This window comes from Hippopotamus amphibius, chromosome 2 (genome assembly GCF_030028045.1).
Source record: "Hippopotamus amphibius kiboko isolate mHipAmp2 chromosome 2, mHipAmp2.hap2, whole genome shotgun sequence".
Classification (NCBI taxonomy): domain Eukaryota; kingdom Metazoa; phylum Chordata; class Mammalia; order Artiodactyla; family Hippopotamidae; genus Hippopotamus; species Hippopotamus amphibius.
Genome location: NC_080187.1, coordinates 87,363,945 through 87,377,196, shown reverse-complemented (window position 1 = coordinate 87,377,196; position 13,252 = coordinate 87,363,945). Strand labels below are relative to the sequence as shown.

General features: G+C 45.0%; 1 long non-coding RNA gene across 1 annotated transcript; it reads left to right on the top strand.

Moving 5' to 3' along the window:
• Nucleotides 1-9,702: 9,702 nt before the first annotated feature.
• Nucleotides 9,703-10,363, top strand: LOC130843946 (uncharacterized). Its single transcript, XR_009051107.1, has 3 exons — nucleotides 9,703-9,769; nucleotides 9,887-9,955; nucleotides 10,320-10,363. It is a non-coding gene; the product is annotated as an uncharacterized LOC130843946 (long non-coding RNA).
• Nucleotides 10,364-13,252: the final 2,889 nt, after the last annotated feature.

Genomic DNA, 13,252 nt, shown 5'->3' with positions numbered 1-13,252 from the left:
CAGAAAGAGAAAAACAAATATCCTATATTAACACGTACATGCAGAATCTAGAAAAATGGTACAGATCAACTGGTTTGCAAGTCAGAAATAGAAACACAGATGTAGAGAACAAACATATGGTCACTAAGTGGGGAAAGCGGGGGGTAGTTGGGGTGGGATGAATTGGGAGATTGGGATTGACATATATACGTTACTAATGAGAAAAAATATCAAATTGTACACTTTAAACATATACAGTTTATTGTATGTCAATTATATCTCAATAAAAGTTCTTAAAAAAATACTTTATGACCTGGGAGCCCAGAGTCATAAGAGGCACTGTGGCTTCCTGCTTGTTCTTTCTCTTGGACAGCTCACTCTGGGGGAAGCTGGGTGCCATGTCTGAGGATATGCAAGTAGCTCATGCAGAAGCTCATATGAAGTGGTACTGAGGCCTCCTACCAACAGCCAGCAACATGTGAATGAACTACCTTGAAAGTGAATCCTTCAGTGCCAATAAAGCCTTCAGATGACCACAGCCCCGTCCAAAATCTTACCTGTACATATTTAGAGAACCCTGGAGCAAAGCTGTTCCAAATTCCTGACCCACACAAACTATGTGAGATGATACATGTTTATTGTGGTTAAACCACCTAATTTGGGGCTAATTTCTTACACAGCATTAGATAACTAATACAGTGACTTGGCAACAACCTGTTTTGCTGTCCAAGCTATTACTCGTGCCGGTCATGGGAATTATGAGTCAGATGAGAGGGAACAATTTATGGTAGATCAATGGGGGAGATATTTTGGGAAATGAGACTTTTCCTCATACCATACCTCTTTATAAACTGTGCTAGCCCTGTTGTGTGAGCTGGCTATTGATACTATAACAGCTTAGATTTGCAGGAAATGTTAGATTTGTAGGGAACTTTAGAACTTACAAAGAAACAGCTTACAAATATATTTCTCCATGTTTCCTTCACAATAGCTCTATGGAACAGATAGGGCAGATATTATTTTCTAATTTCAAGTGACTAACATATGACAACCTCAGGATTTGCATGAAGGCCTCTCTGATTCCACAACTGAGTTACCACTACACCCTTTAAAGCAATGCCATTCCCACCATGTGGGTTAGTTAAATTCAATTCAGCATATTTTATGGTTGGAAATGATATCTACACAGCACTTGGTTCAAGGTAAAGGACTCACTAAGCGGTAGCTACTACCATGATTTACATACATACACTAATGATATGCCAAGTCCTGGAATACAAAGGTGACTATGCAGAGGCTCTTCCCTTAAGGAGCTTGGCCTGGGGAGGGTAAAGCAGAACTTGCTGAGGCATATGTATCCAGGAGTGCCTTGAAAAGCTAGCAGCCCTGATTGAAGAAAAGAAAAAAAGATGCCTGTTTGAAGTCTGTATAGGCAGGCAAATTAAGGCTGGGAGTGGGCTGCCCAGGGCTCTTTATGGATGGGAGTTCTGTCCCTTCTCAGATGTAGGGGTGGAGTTCTCCTACCCCAGCAGCAACACCCCCCCCAAAGCCTTGCCTAGGGGAGAGAGAGCAGGCTGCCTGGGGGAGAGGAACACAGTGATCATTGGGAACAGCCCACTCTTCAATTTAGCCAATAATTAGTACCTTGTTTTCTTGGCTCTAATGTGACTTATTGAGATATAAGAATCATCTGGGACACCTTAGGGGCAAACACCCTGGAATGAGCTTCCTACCTCTGTGGGGTTTCCTACCAGGAAACGTCCACAGTAAAATCACTTCCCAGAGTTCACAGGAGGGGAATAGGATCAGTGAGGGGGTAGCAGACGAGGCCTGTGGGAGAGGTGGTGTGAAATCGCTCGTGTGGTCTCTAGAGGGAAAATGAGGACCTGGGCGTTAGAGGAAGTGTTCTGTGATACCAAATGCATCCAGAGGTTCCCTGGTGCCACCAAAGGCTCTTCCTAAGGGAGGACACGAACTGTTCCAAGTGGCTTCTCAGGGTCTATAACAGCACTGAGAATGGCCTGGTTTTGCTTGATTTCTCTTGTTTTTGTTTTTCTATTTTTCAAAAATGATCACTAAATTCCCATCATTCTTTGTATGCAACACCCATTAAACCTAAGCGATTCTCCAAGGCAAAGAAAACACCATGTCTGGGGACATGTGCCAATAAGAAGTACATGACCTCCTCTTGCTGGGGCACTGGTATTTTTAAAGCAACAAATGCATGATATTGAATATCCCATCAAGGCTCCCTTCTGAGCAGATCCAACAATTGTCCCGGGGAAGAAACAATCTGGAAAATGCCCCCAAACCATTATGAGGCGCCCACAAAAACAGCTCATCAAATTCCTCTCCCTAATCAGGAAGGCGGGAGGTGGGGTGTGTGTGTGTGTGAGAGAGAGAGAGAGAGAGAGAGAGCGGAGGGTGCTGCTTGTCACGGCACTTGGGACCCACTGTTATCCCCTTATCAGCATAGTTGAGGATGTTAGACCTTTTGCTCACCCCTGTAAAAGCACAAGACACTACACAACTTCTCTCCAAGAACGTTTTCCACCCAGCGTCTCTGCTTCAAGGCAAAAGCATTGACCCTCTTGGTCCTTGCACAGGCCTTCTGGAAGCTGAGCGCCCTCACTTGGTTAAGTAAATAACTAAGTGCTGGGGCTATGGGCAGGTGGAACTGAGCCTGGTCGGGCCAGAGCCCCAGACATAGCCTTTCTGATCCTTTGTTTTTCAGCAGCAAGTGGAGGCAAAGGCAAAGGTGGAGGAAAGGGAAATGTAATCTCCAGTGACTTGCAGTATTTTGCTTTCTCTAATCCTACTCAGGTGGTGACTGTAGCAAAAAGGAAAAACAGGCCGATGTATAGGCTGGATAAAAACCCCTGATTATTACCCCGATGGATGTGCATTGGCTGAACTGAATTCAAGTCCCAGTGATTCATTGCTAATGGGTCCCAAGTTCTGACCCAGGGTTGGAGGTGGGGCTTATGTGAAGGTGGAGGAGGGTCTCTGCCCTGGAGAGGAGCTGGGCCAGGAGCAGGCAGCCTCTGAGTCTGGCCCAGACAACAGCTGGCCCAGGGCCGGCGCTTCCTCCAGGACTGCCTACTGCACACCTGCGACTCAGCTTCTCTTCTCTCAGAGCTGTACTGCCGGCGATTTATTCCCCCCTGGAGCCTCCCCGAGGCCGGGCTTGGGGAGAGAGTGTGCAGAGAGGCTGTGGGGGGACCACGCTCTACCTCCTCCATTCCCCAGCGAGGACTCCCCAGTGAGGACAGTGGAAACCACTGTCTTGCATGAATAATATGCTTTCTCCTTTGCTCTTTTCGAAGAGCTCGGAGCACCTAGCAGACAGGATGCTCTTCACCCTCAACCACTCCCTGAGGCTAAATCAGGTTTTGATTCCCCTCTCCCTGCCTTCTTTTTGTTTTTAATAGGTGAGGAAATGACAGCCCAGAGCAACTGGTCTCTAGGAGTGAGCTGTGTTGGGGTAACAGGAAGCAGACAGGGAAGAGCTGATTTGGTAAGCATCTTTTATGGAGGCGGAAAATCTCTCAGCTAACCCCATGCTCAATCAGCCTAGACATACCTGTGAAAGGGATCACAGTCATTTAAAAAGTCCTCATCTGTATAATACCTTGCCCCAGACGCTGGTCAATGAACAGGTGTTTTTTGTTTTTTGGTTTGTGTGTGTGTGTGTGTTTTAACTAGCAGGAGGGTTCTTCTAAGAGGAAACTTCTAGGTCACATAGAAATGTAATTGAAACTACACCTAAGTAATTGCAAAGGCCACAAGGAAGACTGCTTATTCAAACTTCAGTCCTGTTGAGCTCAGGAAATGAAGGCAAAAATTTCTTGTCCATAGATTTTTCTGCCAAATGCATGGAACAAGAAGGGGGATCCAGGAGTAGACTCACAGTTAGGTGGTGGTGACTAGTCTCTAATCTTCTCTGGCCTTTAGGATTGTGCAGATTTTTGCTAACCATTCTAGCTGTCCCCAGTCTTCCCTTCCCCATACTACAGTAAAAATGATCTTTTACAAAAGCAAACTTTGGTCATGCCATTGAACATTCAGTGGCTTCCCATAGTCTTCAAAATAAAGTCCAAACTCCTTAGCACAGCATGAAAGACCCTTATCTATTCCACCCGATGACGGAAACTCCCTGCTACTTTTTACACTCCAAGCTCATTAACTCACTCATTGAAGACATCAGTGATTGAGGAGTTAATATTTTCCAGCAGGCACTGGAAATATATCACCCCAGTAGTGCCTAGAACATGATCTGACCAAGACTCATGGAATCCACCTCCAGCCCCAGAACTTACTTCTCTCTCTGCCCATAACTCCCTCCCCTTCCACCAGCTAGCTTTACCGCTCCATGAATTTTCTCTTTCAACTCTCCAAAATGCCTCTCTTGAAATTTCTGATAGCACATGGTGCTATAATTGGGTTTGCATCTTTTTCCCTCTTTGTGCATGAGATTTTTGAGGACAGGAACTTTGTTTTGTTCAAAGTGCCTGAAGGCCCAGCTTATGGTAGATGACTCTAGGCATCACGGTTCCACAGCCACACTGCTTTTGGCCAATGCGGGAGGGTGTGGGGGCTCTGGAAGAGGAACCTCTAAACACGCTGTCACTTGTTTTCTCCTTGGCGTCGTATCTGGAAGTGATGCCTGGAGCTGCTGCAGCCATCTTGCCGTCCACGTGGCACTAGCTTTAGGAAGAAGCCAGTAATGAGGACAGCTGGGCAAAGAGTTGAGCGTAACCTCAGCCTGGGATCCTCCTACGTCTGGACTGGAAATTATGTGAATAGCAAATTTCTCATTGTTTAAGCCATCTGATTCAAAGTCTTTCCTTCCCTCTTTTTCTTTTCCCTCCTTCTTCCCATCTTCCTCCTTCTTATTCTTTTCTTTTTATCTTTTGTTTTTTGCTGCCAAAATCTTCCTGATTTGTAACTCAAAACCTGTCTTTGGTTGGACTGACAGAGTAGGGCCCAGCAACTGAGTCCAATTGACAGCATCTGGAATTAATTGTATTTATTTATAGGTCTTGTCTTCCCTACTAAACTATAGGTTCTTCTGGGGGAGGAAGTCATTTTGTCCCAAATTGTCCTCCTCTCTGAAGGGTCTGCCTAATGCCTATTACATAATACGGGGTTCCAAAATGTTGAGTCGAAGTGAATTGAGTTGATGTCTTCAGCTACTTTTTTCTCTTTTTTCTTAACTCTCAATATGTCACTTATCTTTGCACCACATAATTAAGTATTTTATGCTATACTGTGGTTCTCACATGGATTCCCACTGAAAGTCTTGCCCTCCCCAAGAACATGTTAAGGTTCTGGAGGACAGCATCTGAGTCTCATATCATATTTCTTTGGTATCCCATATGGTTCTCAGCAACTGTAGGGCTCACAGAGGCATCTAATAACTTCCCGATGAACTAATCCTCTGAAAGCTTGCATAACATTACACCCTACCAAAGTTCACAATTATGCACTTTTCCATGTTTGTCTCAATTCCTTGATGGCAGAAGTTCTCATCTTCTTCTTCCTTCTTATAGGCATAGAGTCGGTATCAGTAAAGCCTTTGTGACTAACAGATGAGAATATTATTGTCTCCCTACAGATCATAATTCCACAAAGCGATTCTGGTGAACTTAAATCTCTCAAGGACTCGTGTGGTGGAGGTGGAACTAACATTTAGAAGTATCTTTTGGGGTGGGGGGCTGCTTTTGGAAGTGACACCACACACTGATATCCTCGTTTAGCCATTGAGACTACTTAGCTATGATCTGTGGGTAGTGATGGTGCTTACTTTTCTTTCTCAATATACCAGACATTTCTGTTTTTGAAGCTCTACTTCTTAGGTATGTCCCTCTGGGTTTCTAAAGAAGCCTACAGTCACGACTACTGTTCGCTGAAAGGGCACTTGACCCCCTGTTTTCTGTCCCATAGGACAGCGGTGCTCAACCGTTTTGGCACCAGGGACCGGTTTCGTGGAAGACAATCTTTCCATGGACAGGGGTGGGGTGTGGGGGGTAGGGGATGGTTCAGGTGGTAACACGAGCCATGGGGAGCAGCAGAGGAAGCTTCGCTAGCTTGCCAGCCTCTCACCTCCTGCTGTGCGGCCCGGTTCCTAACAGGCTGAGGCCCACTAGCGGTCAGCGGCCCAGGGGTTGGGGACCCTGCCATAGAAGGTTCTCTGACACGATGCTCCAGCTGCCTATGCTTCGTACCTTTTCACATGACTGAGATTCAAAAGTGGAACTCAGCAGTTTAAACTATTTACACCAGCTCCCAACAAACAACCAGGAGGAGGTAAATATAGGGCCCTATACATTCTCATTTTTCAGTGCCACTTTGAACATAGTTTCCCCTATCTTGGTGTTGGATTTTGACTCTGGTTATAATTCAGTATTTCCCGGAAAAAACATTTGAAAACCTTAAAACCAAGAGAAAGCAGGGATTGAGTAAGATCAACAAATTTGTCCTTATTTTTTCCCTCCTTATTTTATATATCTGAGTGATCTAGCCCTTCTCTCCAAATCTGATGAACAGGTTTTCCCTTTGAAGAATGGTTATGCATTTTTTGCCTTATTTAGCTTCTGCCCAGGTATGTAAAGGTGGTGGTGAATTACATGTGTGTTTAGGTGTCAGGAGCATTCACAGTATAATCAAGGGAATGTCAGAGAGCAGGGCTTTTAAGTTTAATCTCCTGTGCCAAGTGTGGTATACAACCAATGAAAAGATCCCAACTTAAGGAAACTTGACATGTGAGACAGTGTGCTATGTGCCCTAGGGGATAAAAGATATGTAAGACATATTCATACCCTCCAGGTATACAGTGGCTATAAACAGTTCAAAAAAAGGAAAAAAAAAAAAAACCCTTTTTTCCAAAATGGAAAAAAAAATTTATTACAAAAGTAATACACTGCCAAAAAAATTAATTTAAGTTAAAGATGGATTTAGTGGAGAGAGTGAAATTTCTAATGCTCTATCTCTCATCCCAGAGATAGACACTATTAAGGGTTTTGTTGAGCCTTTTAGAATTTTTATGTATATAGAAACGTATTTTTATGTAGTACGATCACATTATACATATTGTTCTCTAACCTCTATCAGTACATATAGTTATATCTTTTTTTTTTTCACATATAGTTATATCTTATCTTTGTCTTCTCACTGGCTGTGTACTATTCCATTCCATTGTATATGTGTATCGCACTGTCTCTTATTGACAGTCAGACTCAGTTCTCTGAGTTTTTTTAATTGAAATATAGTTGATTTACAATATTATGTTAGTTTTAGGTGTCCAACATAATGATTCAATATATTTATAGATTATACTTGATTTAAAGCTTTATAAAATAATGGCTGTATTCTTCTGTGCTGTACAATATATCCTTGTTGCTTTCTCTGAGATTTTTTTACTCCATGAGAAAGTGTTGTAGTGAACATCCTTGTTCATTTATTTTTCTGCACTTGTTAAAGCAATTTCTTGGGAAGATCAGGGAAGATTTCAGAGAAATGGTGGAATTTTAATAGAGCCTGGAGGATAGAATGGCATGGACAAGGATGGAAACTACAAGGTGTATTTGGCGGTCTGTGAATAGATGTCTTTGGGTAAAGTGTGGTCTCAATCTTGCGCACTGGCTCACAGTAAAAATTTAAGATGAAGGGTGAGTTTGCAAGAGAACATTAAGTTCTGGTGGTTTAGACATTTTGAGTTTGCAGTGATGCCATGAGACCTAAGAAGAAATATCCCGCATCTATCTGGGAATGGAGGGTGTTGGGTGGATGGGAACTACCAGAGAGGAGGAGGCATCAGAGTATCCAGGAAGCACAGGGAAAGCTATGATACACAAAAGAGACATCATGAAGGATTCAGCAGGGCTGGGTGACTGACTGGATGTGAAGGAAGTTGGGAGGCACTGTTTCCTTATCTAAAAAATGGGGCAGCAGTTCCCATCCCTCAGGGTTAGTATGAGCACCAAGCGAAATACTGGGCAAGCTTTTCATAAGTAACAGTTGCTCCTGTAATATCATTTCACTGGGTTATGAACTTTCTCTGCAGTCCCCCAAATAATGGTCATCCCAACAGGGCTCTAGGAGTTGTTCGTTTATGGAATGAAGAGGGTGGATTACAATGACCTTTTCAGAGAGCAACTGTGAAGTCACCGAAGGGGGTTAGCTATGTTTTCTCAGTGATTCAGTGGAAACTTAAGAGTTACCTCCAAAGATGCGAATCTGGTCTAAATACTTCAGGGCACTTTCACGTCTGTGGTTACTGAGTTAGATTTTCCCTTTTATCTATTTTAACACCCCCCAACCCCACCCCCCCAATGCCAAATTACAGAGACCTGTTTTTGCTTTTAGAGCAGAAAGGAAGGATGGGAAGACACACTCCAAATATTTGGTTAGTTTCAAAAGTATGTGTTATTCAAAGCACCTTCAAGTACTAGATTTCTTGAAATAAGAAACTCTATCATCTTACTCTGCTGTGTTCCCTCTGGCAGGAACAATAACCATCTACTTCAAGTGCAAAACACTCAGCTCTTTACGGGGAAAGAATAACAGCCTGAGAGCTGGGAGAGAGGGAAATTCCAGGCTCAGATCTCCCCATCGAGGTGGGAAGGCTTCTCTGGGCCTCAGGATCCTGATCAGTAAAACGAGAGGGCTGAACAGGAAGTCTTTATGTTCCTTATTGGTAAGATATCACAACTTCTTGTGCACAGATCCCTTGTGAGGTCGATGGGACAATAGCATGAGGCTTGTTGTGCGTATTTGGAAATGGAAACCCAAGAGGCGAGTGACTTGGCTAAACAGAACGTGATTTCCCTCCTCAGAGATGAGACCAGAGCCAATGTCTGCCAGCTGATTTCTAGCAGGGAAAATTGTCTTCTGAAAGATTCTGCATTTGGTTGGGATGGAGACTTCTAGAAGGTCAGCTGTCTACTTCCTTCATGTGGAAACCACCTCCCACTCCTTGGCAGTTCCCATAATTTCTTCCCTTCCTGCTCCCACTTTACACTCTTGTTCCTGCCACACTAAACTACTCTGAGTTCTTCATTCGGCCCCACTCCCTCTTACCTCCCACTCTTTGCATAAATTGGGTGTATTTGGGAGGCTTGAAAAACTCTCTCCCCTTTTCCCTAATTAACTCCCCCTCCTCCTTCAGGCTTTCATTCTGTCCTTGCCTCTTTCAGACAGCTTTCCCCAACCCTCCTCCAACCTGTGTTAGAGACACTTTCTCTGGACTGTTGTAATTGTTGAGATGATAATATTTACCTCCCTGCATGTTAAGTGCCTGTTAACTCATGAGACAGATGAAAAATATACTTGATGGTTGTCCCCAGATTGCAATGGCTTAAACCAGATAAAAGCTTTTCTTTCACGCAATAAAAAATGTAGAGAAATGCTCTCCAGAGTCAATATGGTAGTTTTATAGTCAACAGGGAGCCAGACCCTTAAAGTTTTTTGCTCCAGTGTCTTTAGTGTTGCCTCCTGGTTTCAAGATGGCTGTTGGAATGCAAGCCATCACATCCGTGAAAGGGGCAGGAACCAAAGGAAATGTCTCCCAGATGAGTCAGCTTCCTTTATGAAATTTTCCTACAAGCTCTACCAAAAGAAATCTACTTGCCTATCCTTAGCTGGTGAATGTAGTTTCTCAGCATCCTGAAAAACACTGGATGCCCTTGGTAAGGTAGAAGGAGAGAGGAACTGTTTGGTAGGCAGTAGGCATCTCTGTCATCTAAATTACCCAAGATGTGGTAGGCAGTCTGTGTCAGTCTGTGAGCAGGTAAGTATGGAAATGTAAGAGCTTACAAACTTTAATAGCAATTTGACATTGACATGGTGTGTTATCTATCCACAGTGGATAGGCAGTAAAACAATAACATTTCGTTCTTTCCCACAGAGTTTGAGAAGCCCTGCCTGCCGTAAGTCCTCTATCTTCCCCACGAGACTGCAAGCATCATGAGGGCAGGTAAGCTTTGCTCTTGTTGTATTCATGGGTCGCATGAACTTTTGAGTCAGGATGAGACTGGAAACTCAGCCTCTGTGCACTGGTGCTGAATTGAATCTCAGAGACAGAGTTTTGGGTGAAGTAGAAAAGAATAGCTTTATTTCTTTGCCAGGCAAAGGGGGACACAGTGGACTCCTGCCCCAGAAACTGTGTCCCAACCTGGGAGAATTTGATGAGGAGTTTTGTAGCAATGGTTCAAGGGTAGGGGTTGCTGATAAGATTAGGGTGTGTGCAGGGCCTGCACTCCTATAATCTGGCCTCAGGTAATCTTGTTTTTGTTTTATTTATTTATTTATTTTTATCTATTTATTTTTTTTGGCCTCAGGTAATCTTGATGAGCTTCTCTGGTTCCTTTAATCTGGCCTCCAGTGGTCTTCTCTGGTATGTAGAATGCTGCCATTGTCCATTTCTTGGGCTTAATTCTATAAGGAACTTAAAGACATTGTTATGTGCCTCCCTTGAGGCAGAACCAGGACCCTGCCCCAAGGCTGCACTATTGTTTCTTGGCTGCTGCTCCCTTGTCTCTGCATCCCCTCCCTTCCTGGATTAGCAACTGTTTGAATCTGCCCTTTGAAACTCAGGGAAGGTTATGGAGGCTGGAGTCTGTTGCCTACAAGAAACAGGGGACACAGAAAGTCTTCCATGCCCAGGAGCCCCACAGGTTCCTGCTTGGTTTCCAGGATAAGCACTGATGACTTTTGTCACCATCAGGTTCTTACTCAGCTCACCTGCTCAGCTGTGTCTGAGTTTCTCTTCTCTCCTGTGTCCCTTCATGATTTCCTTCTCTTGCTTCTCTCTCACCCTACTGTCAGCATCTCCAAGATCCCTCTTTCTCTCCCAACCCTTGAATATGCCAACTTCAGCCCTAAGCCCTCTGCTTCTCTCTTTCCACACCCTCTCCCTCTGGGCTTGCCTACTTCAGCAGCTTTCACGCTCCTGCAGGAGAAAGACCACCAGGTCCTGGCCCCAGGCTGGACTCTCTGTTGGCCCCTGGTATCTTCCAGGTGCTTGCTGGAGTGGGCTTAAAATTGAAGTCTCTCTTCTCTTAAGTCAGGCTGACTTCCTGACTCTTTCCCCAGAAACCAGTGGAATTCAGCTTAGACCCAAGAGAGGCCAAACCTTGAGCATGGATAAATGTGAACAGTTAGGGGGAATAGGACGTGCTTCTGCATGGCACTCCTGTGAGCAAAGGAGGCTCCCTGCCCTTAGACAGGCCAAGAGGGGCCCATCCGGTAGGGCTCTGGGGTGGTGGAACAGGCCCTGCTTGTGAAACTAGAATGTTTTTTGTATTGGGGAGGGAGGTGTGATAGAAGATACTTCCTGCTTCGAGGATGACCCATTGTCACTGTGAGCAATTGCTCTTCTCTGATTAAGTGCAAGGCCCACCCACTGTGAGCTCATTCCCCAGGTCTATTCAGGACTGCCCTGGCCTTCTCAGCTTGCTTCACAATCGATAGCTCCAGAAAAGGCAGCTTTATTCACTGAAATCACAGATCAATGAGACAAGATTTGCATATGAGCTGAGTATATAAATCCTAGGGTGAGGTAGTAATTTCTTTCCCTGCTATCACCTGATTTTCCCTCCCTTTCTGCTTCCTCAGTTCATCCTCCCTTCTGCTCTTTTGTCCTTCTCTTCACTGATACTGTCCTTTCTTTAAAGACTCCTCCTTTCCCCATGTCTACAGCCTGGGTTGGAGGTGGGGGGTGTGTGCCCCTCCTCTGCACTCCCCCAGGCCCTGCGTGGTGATTTTCTGTGAATTTGCCTCCCTCCAGCCAACCCAGGATCCTGTGATCAACTTGAGGGCAGAGATGGTGTGTCCCTCTGGGTCTCCAGAGTGAGCTGCATGTGGGGGTGAGGGGCTACCTCGTGGCCTCTTCTCAGCACTGTTTATTGAACCCATGAATCATTGACAACCTTCCCTGCTCCTCTCTTTCTGCCTTCTTTCCTCCTCTCCCTCCCAGCCTCCTCTCCTTTCATTCACCTTCCTTAAGTGGAAGCCGCCTACAGATGCCTTGGCGAGGAGGAGCTAGTGTGTATCACCATGGTTGCAACGTCCGTGCCACAGAGGCCAAGGGGCCACCTAGAGCGACTAGGAATCTTTTCTCTGTATGGTGATATGACCTGCTATCATGTTCCCCAATATTCTCCCTCACTCCCAGGGGACTTGAAAGACCTGAAAAATATTGGTGCCTTTCTCTTAACTGAAGGCCTTGAAAGCTTCTCTTGGAGGTAAAGGCACCATTTGACTAAAATGGTGGGGAGGAAACCCCAAGAATCTGGCCACGATGGGTCTCTCCCGGAGATAGTGCCCATCGGCTTCCTCAGTTTCTGTTTTCTTTCTTGACCAAAAAGTTGTAATGTGTGCACTGTTTCAAAACAGATACAGCTTTGGGGTTTATTTTTGTCAGCTCTATTACATTTCCAACTGTTACACCTTTATTTTCTCTGGGATATTGAAAAGTAGCATTGGCACATTTGAAGGTCCTCTTCTCAATGCGACACATATTCAGAAATAAGTCACCTTTTGAATAGAAATTGGCATGGATAACTGCCAAGACCACTTCCTACATCGTTAGAGATAGGTCGAGATTGGAAAGGAGCCTCAGGTCCCATCTTGTATGCTGGCTGGTTGAGATCGGAGGCTCCAGGCCTTTGTCCTTGTGACTTACAAGAGTGGCAGCTGCTGACACTCCTGTAGCATGTTACTTACAATGTACCTCCATGTAGAATCCTATTTGAATCTCGCGTCAATGCTCCTGAGGTCAGTTGTTGTAATCACGTATGTCATAGGTGAGTGAGTTGACAGTCTACGGAACTTGCCCACAGTTCCATAGCCAGGAAGCACCTCCTAAGGCTCAAAACCACTTCCTGTTGCCAAATTCCTTGTTCTTCCCACTGAGCCACACGGCCCAGGTATGAGCTACGCTTTAGAGTGATAAGAGTGGATGCTTGGCTGCCACTGACCTAGCCGACAATGTAGGAATCATCCCCCTGATGAAGTCCACTTTTCCTGGGGCAGAAAGACGCTGAAGGATGTGCAAATAGCTGAGCTTCCCTGCTCAAGCTTCCAAAACATGCTGCCAGGGCCCGTGGATAGGACCACTTTATAATCATCCCAGTCTCTCCTCTTCCTGTGCTTGTGTTTTCTTCCATGGAGACACTCAGTACCTCCCTCCTTCTCCCTCGGGCTCTCTGGCCGTCCCAGAGTCCATTAATACCTGTTGTCGCGGTCAAAAATATTGTGCAGTTATTCTCCT